This window comes from Gadus macrocephalus, chromosome 4 (genome assembly GCF_031168955.1).
Source record: "Gadus macrocephalus chromosome 4, ASM3116895v1".
In the NCBI taxonomy this organism is placed as follows: domain Eukaryota; kingdom Metazoa; phylum Chordata; class Actinopteri; order Gadiformes; family Gadidae; genus Gadus; species Gadus macrocephalus.
The window spans coordinates 20,345,753-20,357,657 of NC_082385.1; the positions used below are offsets into that span (position 1 = coordinate 20,345,753).

At 44.0% G+C, this 11,905-nt stretch overlaps 1 long non-coding RNA gene across 1 annotated transcript; it reads left to right on the forward strand.

The window, feature by feature from the left end:
- Nucleotides 1-320: 320 nt before the first annotated feature.
- Nucleotides 321-1,288, forward strand: LOC132456332 (uncharacterized). Its single transcript, XR_009525432.1, has 2 exons — nt 321-843; nt 944-1,288. It is a non-coding gene; the product is annotated as an uncharacterized LOC132456332 (long non-coding RNA).
- The last annotated feature ends 10,617 nt before the right edge of the window (nt 1,289-11,905 follow it).

The window sequence follows — 11,905 nt, forward strand, 5'->3', positions numbered from 1 at the left end:
GTCCGCCCCTGACTGTCAGGATGCGTTCCCCCTGTTCTAAATGGTCAAATTGAATGATATCAGCCTGAAAATCACAGCACTTATCTGTTGTGGGGAAATAAGTCAGCAGTATGAATTTGAAAGATGTGTGAGCCTCCTTTCCTATGGAACAGAGGGGGAACAGTATCTGACAAAGCTGTCAGGATGCGTTCCCCCTGTTCTAAATGGTCAAATTGAATGATATCAGCCTGAAAATCACAGCACCTATCTCTTGTGGGGAAATAAGTCAGCAGTATGAATTTGAAAGATGTGTGAGCCTCCTTTCCTATGGAACAGGGGGGGACATGGGGGACTCGAGTCACATGACTTGACTCGAGTCAGACTCGAGTCGCAAATTTGAGGACTTGAGACTTGCTTGACTAACACTGATAAAAGACTCGACTTGACTTTGACTTGGTCTTCATGACTTGAGACTTGACTTAGACTTGAGACAGATGACTCGAAATGACTTTTCTAAAGTTAGATTAAATGTTGGATATGGGATTTGCGATACGCCAGCAGATTTTGAAAAGACGCAACTCAAATGGTCCTACCCCCTCTCCTTCAACGCTGACTCTGACTCCACCCATTCCAAGTACATGGACGCGCAATCATGCACGATCGCGAACACAGATGCGCGAGAGTGAGCCAGGCTAGCTAGGTTGGAGTTTAGGGTTGTCTTCTAGTGCTAGGTCCAAATGTGGATTAGCTAGTTAGCTAGCTCCAGTAGCTACCGCAGGATAACAACAAACAGAAGCTTGCTCTGGGTCACGAGCTTTGAGTACGTGCACGTGCACGAAGGGGTCACTCGCGGGGAGCGGGGGAGTGCAGTACGACCGTTTGATTGACGTACTTACTGTCCAATGCCACTTGGTGGTTCTGAAAATCATTGGCTGGAGTTTTTCGAGCCCTGCCCGTTCCACAGATGATTGACTTGTTTAATTTTCATGTCAGTAGGCTACTTCTAACTCAGTGGCTATAAGTGGGTTATAATAATGATTTCAAGTGATTTTCAAGTAAAATTACACCGTCAGAGCCAGAGCGTCAGACTGGGCTGTTCTCAGCATACCGCAAAAAAAATGAAGAGGGTTCAAGTTCCAGTCCCCAAATTCAGTTGAACCACTACCTGGACATTTGTGATGGACAGAGCTGCCTTCAGTTTTGGGCCTATTCACATAATGGTTTTGGAATGTTTTGAATAGTTTGAGTTATTGTTAATGTTAAGACATTGTTATTGTTAATGTTGAAATAAAACTCAACTTATGAACCACTCACTCTACCGATTTTTAAATGTGGAAACTGGGTTAGATGATCAGATTTTTGTATGACTTGACTTGTGACTTGCTTGACCTGAGCAATGACTTGACTTGAGACTTGCTTGATTCTCACCACAGTGACTTGGGACTTGCTTGAGACTTGAAGGTTATGACTTGAGACTTGCTTGTGACTTGCACATGAGTGACTTACCCCCACCTCTGGGGAACAGTATCTGACAGTAATATTCCAAGCTGTCAGGATGCGTTCCCCCTGTTCTAAATGGTCAAATTGAATGATATCAGCCTGAAAATCACAGCACTTATCTCTTGTGGGGAAATAAGTCAGCAGTATGAATTTGAAAGATGTGTGAGCCTCCTTTCCTATGGAACAGAGGGCCTTTTCGGGTAATTTCGGACGGGGGCGGGGACTAGGGGAAACACATCTCGACGGGGAAACAGATCTCGACACAACACCGGCGTATGTTCACAATCCATCGACTCCTCACGTCAGTTTGGCTCGGAAAGCCATGAAAACTTAATACCCCGTTGAATTTTGCTGACGCTGTACAGTGGGGGACACAGCAGTGCTCTGCGTAGGTTGTCTCCTGCCTCTGAAAATGTCCAGTTTTTAGATGTTTGCGGTCTTGATCCATGTTTACGGTATCAAAGTCAGCAGGCTAGCGCGATAAACACACAGACCGGAAGCAACCGAGCTGTATTATTTGAAACAGGAAGTACGTCACACAGCTTAGTGCATACACCCTATTTGGTTTACGTCAAACTCATTAATTCATATCCATATAAAATGTTTATACAACAGCTACTGCCTTGACAGATGAATGAATTATTTAAGTGTAGGCCTATAGACAAAGGCTTTAAGCCATAGCGCATAATGTCCACATAAATTATATGGTAGGCAGCATTATTAGAGAAAAGGGGTTTATTTATCAAATACAGAAAATAGTCCCACCATACACGCACACATTTTTCATTCACTACACACTCACGCTTTCAAATTTCATTCACTCAAAGAGGCTACTGAACTTATGTTTCACACAGAACATGAACACTTATGTTTCACATAGAACGTGAACACAAAACATTACGTAATTAATTCAAATAGGCTAACACTAAAACAAATAAGGCCAGTAGGCCTAATAGAACGAATATCGGGTGACAAGATCATTAAAATGGCTCACAATCCCGCATCAGCTGTTTGATGTCGCGCATCAAAATAGCACTTTGCCCCTGTGGAAGGGTTCGCATAAAGGGTTCGCATAATTATGTGCCAGATCGTGTGGTAGGTGGCGGTATGAAAACAGGAAATGTGATACTCCAGACAGGAAGTAGTAACTAGACGAGCAGACCAATCACAGCCTTGCAGGCTGCGCGGCTCGCGTAAAAGCTTACGTAAAAAATTACGCAAGTCTAGAAAAATCGCCCGACGCACGCAAGACGTGAGAAGTCGCGCAAGGGGTGCGCAAGGGCGCGCAAGGGCCTCTTGCGCTTGCGCTTACGCTTACGTAACTGAGCATAAATCGGCCTTTACAATGAAAATGTACACTGTCAACGTATGCTTTTGGCGACTGGGTTGGCTCTCAGATAAACGTGTTTTACGTCACAGGGTTTGGGAGGAAGGGGCGGGCATTCTGAGAGGGGGTTCCGGGGGTTTCCTTCCGGGCGGGAGTTTTGGTTGTTGTAGTTTTCCGGTGGAGCTGTGCCTGCCTGTCCGATTGTGGAATCCAATAAACCTGCTATCAAGCTTACTTCGCTCAATACCTCGCCTGTGGTTATTACAATATCATTAAAAGTTACATAAAGTAACGGTTTAATAACACAAACGCAGGAAACACGTGAGCTGCTAGTTTAGCGAAAGCAGCGTCCCTAGCAACCTGACGTCGTTGAAACATGCGAGCGAGCCGATTAAATCTTCCTAATAACTGTAAAACTAAAGATCAGACACAATCACTGACTGAAGATTATGCAAGTAAAAAGTATATTTCTCGCTAGAAATGTTATTAGAAACACGTTTAACGGTGAATCTATCCTAAAATATTGCATTTCCCATTCAGATAATAAAGATTAATAAAGATCATACACATTCACTGACTGAAGATTATGCAAGGAAAATGTAAATTTCTCGCTAGAAATGTCATTAGAAACACGTTTAATGGTGTATCTGTCCTAAAATATTGCATTTCCCATTCAGATAATAACGATTAATATGGCTACGTAACAATTTCACCGAATGCTAGGAGAACGTATCGCCCCCTGTTGGTGCTATTCCCCCATTCATTTCGAATGGAGAAGGACGCGTGTTCAGGGTGACGCTTTGGTCAGGCAAAGCGTGACCCTGAACACGCCTTGCGATGTGGACAAACGTATCTATTTTACGCCTTGGCGTGATACCGGGTTGCACACACACACACACACACACACACACACACACACACACACACACACACACACACACACACACACACACACACACACACACACACCGATTCACACACACAAACACACAGACACACTAGGTGGGGGTAAGTCATTCATGTGCAAGTCACAAGCAAGTCTCAAGTCATAACCTTCAAGCCTCAAGCAAGTCCCAAGTCACTGTGGTGAGAATCAAGCAAGTCACAAGTCAAGTCATTGCTCAGGTCAAGCAAGTCACAAGTCAAGTCATACAAAAATCTGATGATCTAACCCAGTTTCCACATTTAAAAATCGGTAAAGAGAGTGGTTCATAAGTTGAGTTTTATTTTAACATAAACAATAACAATGTCTTAACAATAACAATAACTCAAACTATTCAAAACATTCCAAAACCATTATGTGCATAGTTTGAAAATGTTTTTGTTCATTACCTCCAACCTATGAACATAATCAAATATAACCTCTAGGTAGCTGTATACGACAACAGTTCAAGTCAATCACTCAATCTCCCTACATGTTGTAGAATATTATTTGCCACACATGGCATCAGACATGAAAAAAATGAATATTTCAAAAGTAATATCACATACACATACTGTAGGAAGGGGAAATAGTAATACACAAGCCTGAAAGCTGGTAGCAATCTTGCTGCCTCGCAACATACATCGACTTACAATGCATTTCATTTGCAAAAAAAAATATTTGACAGTACTTTGTCACTGAGTTCTGAATGATGCGGTCACATTATCACCCCACCATGGCTGAACACACGTTCAAGAGGTGCACTTGATAAAGGGACTGCTATAACTCGTACCTCCACCTTGAACAAAAAGACACTTAAAACCACTGAGTTAAAAGTAGCCTACTGACATGAAAATTAAACAAGTTAATCATCTGTGGAACGGGCAGGGCTCGAAAAACTCCAGCCCATGATTTTCAGAACCACCGAGTGGCATTGGACAGTAAGTACGTCAATCAAACGGTCGTACTGCACTCCCCCTCCCCCCGCGCGTGACCTCTTCTTGCACGTGCACGTACACGTACTCAAAGCTCGTGCCAGAGCAAGCTTCTGTTTGTTGTTATCCTGCGGTAGCTACTGGAGCTAGTTTACTAGCTAATCCACATTTGGACCTAGCGCTAGAATACAACCCTAAACTCCAACCTAGCTAGCCTGCCCTGGCCCACTCGCGCATCTGTGTCCGTCTTGTGTGATTGCGCGTCCAGGTACTTGGAATGGGTGGAGTCAGAGTCAGCGTTGAAGGAGAGGGGGTAGGACCATTTGAGTTGCGTCTTTTCAAAATCTGCTGGCGTATCGCAAATCCCATATCCAACCTATAATCTAACTTTAGAAAAGTCATTTCGAGTCATCTGTCTCAAGTCTAAGTCAAGTCTCAAGTCATGAAGACCAAGTCAAAGTCAAGTCGAGTCTTTTATCAGTGTTAGTCAAGCAAGTCTCAAGTCCTCAAATTTGCGACTCGAGTCTGACTCGAGTCAAGTCATGTGACTCGAGTCCCCCATGTCACACAGACACACATACACTCACAGATACGTGCATACTCATTCTAAAGACAAATCTATTGTAGGCTGACGTCTTGCTGACTTGCCACGTTTGCTTTATATAAACGACCCAAAAGAAAATGAATGAATCTGAATGCTAAATTAAAGATAATGACGCTTTTATCGTATGCTCTTTCTGTGGTTGTGAGCGTATCTGAATATTGATTCATCATCATATTAGTTTGCCACGCTGGGGGAGTAGAAACCTATTATCTGCCTTCAGCTTTGGACAGACACTGCGGGGGACGAAGATGGAACACCATGACTGACACACACACATAACATGTACATGCAGGTGCATGCGCACAAACACATAGACATGTTTGTGTATGCATGCATGCAAACACACGTGCACGTTACAGTAATGTGAAAACAAACACAAGCACAAACACAAACAAAAACACACAATCACACCAGCAGACACGCATTTGCATGCTGTATGTACTCTTGTGTCGTCACCGTATTGCCTGCACCGTATCAGGCAGATGTGGAACAACGCACACACACACACACACACACAACACACACATACACACCCAGGTCATGGCATCAAGCCAGTGTAATTTCCAGTTCCTGTCACCCTGACCGGGTTGGGAAGGCTGCTGTCATTTTTTAATAATCTGCCACAAATTGTCTCTCACGGCAAGAATTTAACCCAAATTATTTGTAGCAAATTTAAAAAACAAACAAATGAATGATCGCCGCATGCCACCCAATTATATGGAAGCATATATGTAGCAAAATACAAATGGCAATGCAATTTGCAATTTAATAAGTCATTAAATTATGCAATTGACAATTCATTATGCAATTTAATGATGTAATTTGTAAATATGTTATTCAAAGTGTATTTTTATGCAAAGTGACAATGAAATCCTCAATACAATTTGCAATGGTTAAAACAATAAAAATAGAGTTTGAGTTCCTTTATTCAAATTTAAATGCTACAGCGTTCCCGTGATTGCATTGCACTCCGCCACGCTCCGTGTGTTGCAAAATTCAAATGACATTTCAACCCGCAAAACAAGAGATTTTGCAAAAGATTTTGCAAAAGATTATGCAAAACGCTTTGCAAAAGATTATGCAAAACGTTTTGCAAAAGATTTTGCAAATCCTCGTCAGACCAGCTGATCATCCACGACCTAGTACTTGGCACTTTATTTTCTATGCCTAGCATTGTGTTTATAGTAATAACGTGAAAATGGCGGAAAAGACGGTTGCTGTCCTTGCAATGCCTCTTTGATTTGTTTCAATAAAATTACCAATCTCATTCGTATTTGGAGTCTAATTGGAGGAAATGGAATGGCCAAAATTAATGGAAAATGTGATTTTTTTATAATAAATACGGGATTCGAACTCATACAATTTTTGGGGGGATATATTTCAAGCTGAGCTTCCATTCCATTGCGCCGTTGAGCTAGCCTGGTCTTATCAGACCATCGTACTTCATTTCATTTGTACAGAAGGTCTGGAACTGCCCAATTGACAAACGTTCACTCACTTGGAGGCGGGTGTCTGTTGAAGTTTTAAAATGATTGGATCTGCCCAGTGCCACTGTGGATCTGCCATAACCAATCGCATAGCATTTGGTCGTGACGTATGTCATGCGCGGAAATCACGTCGCGCGCACGCGCAGGCTGTACACGAACAAAACAAGATGAAGCGTGAAGATGTCTCTGAACGATAGCTTCAGGTTTTGTTTATCTAATTTAAGAGTTCAAAGAACAGTTGTACATTCTAAATTAATATTCGATAGTAAGGACAGAGATAATGTTTGCAGTCAACTGTCGACGCTGGGTCTTGTCATTGACAATACGTCGCTTCGGTCGTGTCGGATTTGCCGAAAAATGCTCCGCAAAAATTACAAGGCTACTGCGCGATACAGAAATGTTTCAGAAGTGGAAGAACGTGGAGACAGAGACATGCCATGGAAGCTTCTCTCGTATCCTTCTCCATTGTCTTCCTGGTTTTCCTTTGACTACAACTGAAACTGGCGCGCAACCTCAACGTCATCGTTCTCAGCCACTCCCTCTGTTCGCTGATTGGACCGCCAAAAATCTGGCTTCGAAGGAAGCCATGAATATACCTTAGACCCAAATTGACTACTGAAGTGAAATGAAAATTGAGCGGACGTAGGTAGGTGGGTGGTGCCAGGCTACCATTGAGCCACAGAAACGTGATCATCTGTAGTACTAAAAAGCACAACTAGACTTCCTAAGACCTTCTTCTCCGGTGCGATCCGGTGCAGGCATGTTGGTCGCTCTTTCGTACCCTGCATCCCCCTGCTCCACTAGAGCTGCAGCGGCCTCCCGCATCCCAGAGCTGTGCCAATTTCGCACTGAAGCGGACAGCTGATGATAATGAAGGAGACTACAGCCGTGAAGTTCTCAACACCATCCGTCACAACTTTTATGTCGACGACTACCTCAAATCCGTCCCAACTGAGAGCCAAGCAATTTGGCATATATGTCGATGGTTGAATGTATTCCTTGTTCAAATGCTTAAGCTGATAATAAAGAGAGAGTGAGCGAGAGAGAGAGAGAGAGAGAGAGAGAGAGAGAGAGAGAGAGAGAGAGAGAGAGAGAGAGAGAGAGAGAGAGAGAGAGAGAGAGAGATTCACAAACACACACACACACACACACACACCGACAAAAAAAACACAAACACACACTGGGGACAGATCCATACTGGGGGGTAGTGAGAGGGATCTGAGACATCTGTCTGATCTCAGATACTCACTGTGTGAGATATCATGCTTCGCCAGCCAACCGGTGTCCCCACACTGGGTCTAATCCTCTGAGCGACATCTGTGCATTAGAGACAGATACATGCTCTGTGTGCTGTGGAATGGTACTGTACCACTGGAATCACCCCAAACAAATCACTAAACATATTTAAAACTGGCATTAAGGGGTCTATTGCAACCTATGATTTACATCTAAGTCATGATTTATTTGGTCTTGATACAGCCTGACATTATTTTCTGCATTTTACTAACTTAAATTAATAAAGTTCTCAGTTAAACCTGCATTGTGAAACTTGTTGTAATTTCAACTACACTACTTTAATAATAATAATAATTGTACTGATTAAGCCCTAAACTTAGTAGTACTGGTTGTTGATTCCGTTTATAGTTTCCGACGTGCGCCCAGCGCGCTCCAATTACCGCAAAAACGAAGACAGTTCCGTTTATTTTGCTGGTTTATTTTCCTTCCAATAATACACAGCCGCAATAATTCTAACTCAAAATACATGTAACAAAACAATAAACCCGAATTCCTCACTAAACTAAGATGCATTAACACACGGGGACACGGGCACACGGGCACAGTCGAAAAACTGTTTGCTTCCCCATCAACAACAACCTGTGATCAGGTTCAATCAGGTTAAATGCCTCACTCTGCTGACCTGAGGTCAACTGAACCACACAGCCCCCTAGTGGCACGGGGTAAACACGAAAATACACGAAAATAAAGCACATTTAATATGGCTCCTACACACCAGCCCCTAATTGCGTCTGCTAGAGCAATTACACCAACAATTTTAAATGAGCCATGAATACCAAAAAAAAATAATATATATATAGATGTATATGTGTACATAAAGCTCATTTTTAAATGGGAACCAATTATTCCTTAGCTTCAGCATATTTTGGTTATCGGTCGTTCAATGATATTTTTTTTGGTTTTTAAACGAACCACACGTACTAGACCTCTTTTATCAGGGAAGGTTTCCAGAACTCTTCCTAGAATCCATGACCCACGTGGTGCTGTGGAGTCTGCAACCATGACTAGGTCTCCAGGAACAAAACTCCTCTTCTCCTGGTTCCATTTTTGACGCTCCTGTAAAAGCGGGAGGTACTCACGGATCCACCTCTTCCAAAAGAGATCCGAGATGTACTGGGTTTGTTTCCATCATCTCCTAGCATAAACATCCCTTTTGTCAAACATTCCCGGTGGGAGAACTGGTTTTCCTTTGAGTAGCAGCAGATGGTTTGGCGTCAATGCCTCAAGGTCGTTAGGGTCCTCAGATAGCCTTGTGATGGGGCGATCGTTGAGCATAGCTTCAGCCTCACAGAGCACAGTATGGAACCCTTCGTCATCCAGGGTTTGGTGACGGAGCACCGAGCACAAAATCTTCCTGATCATCCGGATCATGCGCTCCCAAGCGCCACCGTGATGCGACCCAGCTGGAGGGTTAAAGCTCCACTTGATTCCTCTCTTGGACAAGGCTCTTTCAATGCGGTCGTGATTCAAAGAGGCTAAGGCTTCTCGCAGCTCTCTTTCTGCACTGACAAAGTTGGTGCCATTGTCGGATCTTAAGTGCGAGACTTGTCCTCTTCGACAGATGAATCTACGCAATGCGTTGATGCACGAGTCTGTGTCGAGAGAATAGGCCACTTCCAGGTGCACAGCCCTGCTCGTCCTACAAGTGAAAACCACTCCATATCTTTTCACGATGCTACGGCCTCTTCTCACGTCAACTGGCCCAAAGTAATCTACGCCAACGTTAGTAAATGGTGGTAGATCAGGGACCACTCTCTCTTCTGGCAGGTCTGCCATTTTTTGCTCACCGGCCTTTTCCACCATGGAGCTTACAGATGAGGCATCTGGATATGATCCTCCTCACTGCAGTAGGTCCACTCGTTATCCAGTATTTACTCCTTGCAGCAGAAAGAACATGATTTCTGCCTCCATGTCCGAGCTGTAGATGGATATGACGGAGGATAAGGTCGGAGATGTGTTGGTCTTTTGACAAGATGAGGGGATGTTTAATGTCCTCAGGGATTGCTGCCTTATTCAGCCGTCCCCCAACTCGTAGAAGTCCTCCATCTAAAACTGGATCCAATCTGAAGATGCTGCTACTTCTTGGCACTTGTGGCTTGCCAGAGGTTAGTGCAGCAAATTTGGTTGGGAATCTCTCTTGCTGGCAAAAAGCGATTATGGAGGCCTCAGCCTCCAAGAGATCTTCCAGCTTCACTTTCTGATTCCCAAGTGATGTTGAGAAAGCTTGCATCTCCTTTTGCACATCCAACCTTGCTGCTCTAGTAGCACTGGTGCTTGCAAGCTCCAACTCCTTTCTCTTCTTACTCAGTTTGAGCAAAGTTCCTTTCAGCTTTATAAGCCATACAACTGCAACCTTTAATCTTTGCCAATCAGAGAAATGGGTCATCAGTTCTGATGTGGCATTGGTGTCAACAAGTACTGCATTGACCGTCAGACTTCTCTTTACTTCTGGGTCATCGACAGCGACACTTGTATCCACAGGAAATGTTGGCCACGTTTCTTCAGGTTCCCGTAGGAATTCTGGGCCTTCCATCCATCTTTGCTTCACAAGATCTTCTGCTTTCAATCCACGTGAAGCATCATCAGCAGGGTTCAGGGATGTGGGAATGTATCTCCACTGTTCAACTTCAGAGTTGTCCCTGATGGTGGTTACCCTGTTTGCGACGAAGGTTTGAAATCGTCGGTCCTCGTTTCTTATATACTTAAGAACTGATGTGCTGTCAGTCCAAAAGCAGGCCCTCTTCAGTGGAAGCTGGAGCTCTGCTTGAAGCATCTTGTCCACTCTTACTGCAACAACGGCAGCGGTGAGTTCTAAACGGGGAATTGTGACCGGCTTTAGGGGAGCTACTCTGGCTTTGCCAAATAAGAAAGCAACATGAACCCGTTCATCCATGTTCTGCATCCTCAGGTAAGTAGCCGTCCCATATCCGTTCTCGCTTGCGTCGGCGAAGTGATGTAGTTGTGCGCTGACAGTCCTCCCAAATCCTTCAGGCTTAACACATCTGTGGATCTTGAAATATGCCACCTTCTCAAGATCCATCAGCCATTTTTTCCACTTCTGCTGGAAAGCTGGAGGTATTGGATCGTCCCAATCACACTTCATCCTGCATAACTCCTGCAACAGCAGCTTGGCGGGGAGTACAAAAGGTGCTAGGAATCCCAATGGATCGTAGACGGAACTGATGATGGATAGCATGCCTCGCTTGGTTGGCGGCTTCTCCTTGACTTTCAGCTTGAATTTGAAAGTGTCCGTCTCGATACACCACTGCAAACCCAAAGCTCTGTCCAACAGCAGCTTATTCCTGTCCAGATCAAGCTCATGCAGGTTCTTGGACTTGAGATCCTCTGGGAGGCTTTGAAGCACTTCCCGACTATTACTAATCCACTGAGTGAGGGTAAAACCTCCTTTTCTGCAAACGGTTGTAAGGTTCTTAACCATGGTGACTGCGTTTTCCTCAGAGGGCAGACTCTTCAGCAAATCATCCATGTAGAAGTTTCGGTTGACCGTTTCGATCACTTCTAAAGGAAAGTGGGCCTGGTTGTCTTCAGCAGTCTTTCTAAGAGCAAGGCAGGCAACACTTGGTGATGAAACTGCTCCAAATAAATGGACAGTCATTCGATGCTCTACAAGATCTTGTTCCAGGTTACCTTGAGGCCACCATAAGAATCTTAAGAAGTCTCGGTGTTCCTCTGCCACCTTAACTTGGTGGAACATAGCCTTTATGTCTGCCATTATCGCCACTTGTTCCTGTCTGAATCTCATAAGAACTCCAACTAACGAGCTGGTGAGGTTCGGTCCTTGCAAGAGCTGACTGTTGAGAGAGATCCCTTTGTACTCTGCTCCACAGTCAAACA